The following is a 3,150-nucleotide window of genomic DNA, read 5'->3' on the forward strand; positions in this document are numbered from 1 at the left end:
ATCGTCTGCAAATAATCTGACTTTTGATCCTGAAGTAATGCAATTGGGTAAATCATTTATGTAAATTAAAAATAGTAGTGGACCCAAGACTGTTCCTTGAGGTACACCTGAGTTTACTGTTATCGGTGTTCAGGGGCGGACTGGCTGTCAAAATCGGCCCCGGCATTTCTATTCCATTCGGCCCAAAACTTGAATATCATATAATAGGCATCCAATTCTAGTTCTACTTGTCCTAAAAATCAATTTGTTAAGTTTGATAATGTATCGATAACTGAACCCACGCACACAGTAAACTCTGTATCTTTATAAGAAATATAAGCGTTATGTTGCTTTTTAATGGCTAAGTATGTAGATGTCCTTCAAGGATGAAGCCTACTACGGCTGTTGGCTAGTAGCCTACATTATTTCGGAAAATGTGATAAGACAAAAGTAGCATTATACTGTAAGAGTCTGTTAAGGTAGTTTTTAAGCACGACGCTTCCCTTTTGCAACAAAATGCTGCTATGAACCTTTCAAAAATTTAATACTTTCTATAGTGACATTCGTGAGGCCCTTTCGGTGGCCTTACCGGCCCATTTAGGTACCGGCCCACCGGGCATTTGCCAGAATGCCCATATAGCCAGTCCGCCCCTGTCGGTGTTGATTTAGAGCCATTTATTATTACAGTTTGTTCTCTCCCTATCAGAAAATCTTTAATCCACTGATGCAGTGGACCATTAATGCCGAAATATTTTAATTTTTTAAGCAAACTATGGTGGTGAACTTTGACAAAAGCCTTAGAAAAATCTAGTAAGATAGCATTTATTTGTTCACTATTATTTAAACCTTTTGAAAAATCATCAATTAGTCCTATTAGTTGTGTTTCACATGATCTATATTTCCTAAAGCTATGTTGGTATGGTGTGAGGACATTATGTTTGTCTAAGTGGTTTATGATGCTGCTACATATTATGTGTTCTAGGATTTTACATGTGATGCTGGTAAGTGATACTGGTCTGTAGTTTCCTGGGTCAGATTTTTCTCCTTTTTTAAATAGGGGGGTGACATTAGCTTCTTTCCAGTCCTTTGGTACTCTGCCCTGGTTAAGTGAAGCCTGAAAGAGTATTTTGAACACTGGGGCTAGCTCATTGCTTAGTTCTTTGAGTAATCTAGCTGGAATACCATCAGGTCCAGACGTTTTATTTGGTTTGGTGTTGGCTAATAGTTTTTGAATTCCATTTTCTTGTACTACTATATCTTCTATGTTGTTTACTTGGTTCAAATTCAGTAATATGTCTTTGTCTCCTGGGGCTGAGAATGCTGATGCAAAGTATTTGTTTAGGATGTTTGCTTTAGTTTCATTATCATTATGTATTATGTTATGCTCATCTTTTAATGGCGCTATGCCTGTTGTTTCCATTTTCGTAGACTTAATGTATGACCATAGGTTTTTGTTGTTATCTTTAGATATTACATTGTTTATGTATTCACTCTGCAGCTGTCTGCTTACTTTTTGGGTTAAGTGTTTTATTTTTATATACTTTTTGTAAACTCTTTCTGCATTAGTTTCTTTAAATTTTCTATATAGGTTTTCCTTCTGTTTACAAAGCTTTTTTAGTCTATTATTAAACCAGCATTTATTTATTTTGTTTGATGTGTATTTAGTTGGTATATGATTTTCTATAATGCTTTTAAGATGGTTTTTAATGAAATTCCAGAGGTCACCGACTGGTTGGTTAATGTCTTTTTTCTAATAATAATGTTTGTTGAAAGTTTAATGCAGCTTGGTGTAGTTGTGTTAGGTTACATTTATTCCAGAGTAAGATTTTTCTTTTGGGTTTAGTATTGGCTACTGCTTTTATCTGACTGTATTTTTATGATCTCATGGTCTGATAGACCAGGGATAATATCATAATCATTTGACTGGAGTAACACCTTTGACTGGAGTAACACCTTTAGTAAAATCACTAAATTTAGAAAGTCTTCAGGATAGAAGACTTAAAATTAAAATAGCAATTATACATAAAACACTGAACCATAATCTTCAAATACAAAACAACAAATAAATCAAATACTCAGACACAAAGATGAATGCATCTTGCATGTTCCATATGCAAGGACAAATTAGTACAAATACTCCTTCTTCCCTAGTGCTATTAGAGCATGGAATGGGTTGCCTTAGTTAGCCAGGAAAACCAGTGATTGGCAGAATTTAGGTTATTGGTTAATATGCATGACTGAATGCATGACGCGTAGGACGTAATCATCTTTTTGTTTTGAAGTAACGTCTGTATCATATAAGAAGAAGTAAAAACCGGGTAATGATATCATTTACTTATAATATGTTTTATTAATCTAGGGATTTGTAAATAATGTAAAAACAAAATCCTTGTATAAAAATGTTGCCATAGCAACGTTTTCGATTCCGAAGATTAAGAATGAGTGCAGTGTTTCATCGGGCTAAGCAAAATGTTTGTTTGTAAAATGTTTTACATGTTTCGGATGTTCCTTCAGAGTTGAAGATAATTACTTCCTAGTCCAAACCTCCCGCAGGACGACGGGGAATGGGAGCGGGCAGGGTTTGAAACCTGGACCACCGATAAATCGCAGGACCAGGCAGCCATCCAAACCCAGTGTATATGTATACTTTTCCACATCTGATGCAGAGAAAAATGTCCGCATCAGATGTCGCTATATTGTTAACAAGCAAAATATAAAAAAATCATTTAACAGAAAAAAAAGGGAAGAACTCCGCCCTTAAAACTATATCTATCAAAAATGTACTAGTTATTTCCCTTATTTGATATTAAACAAAATAATTAATTACCAATAATAAATGGCTAATTGAGTATTTTAAAAAACCGATTCATGTTTTGTTAGCTACAATACATAATTGTTTAAAGTATCAACTTGATCGGAGAATGCGTGAGGGAGAAATAGCGTTAACAAATTTGTTTACGGGACCAGTGTCCAGGGAAATTTAGCCATATCTGTGAATGCTGAATAACTAGTTTCTCTTGTCGGTATCAAACAAAATAATTTATTGACTAATCGGTTCCTTTTTTTTATTGATTCATGTCTTGTCTATGCCAAATAATTGTGTGACTTTTCAACTTGATTCCAGAATGGGTGTGGGAGAAATAACGTGTACACACTTTTTACCAGACAGAC

This window comes from Biomphalaria glabrata, chromosome 11, assembly GCF_947242115.1.
Source record: "Biomphalaria glabrata chromosome 11, xgBioGlab47.1, whole genome shotgun sequence".
Lineage (NCBI taxonomy): Eukaryota > Metazoa > Mollusca > Gastropoda > Planorbidae > Biomphalaria > Biomphalaria glabrata.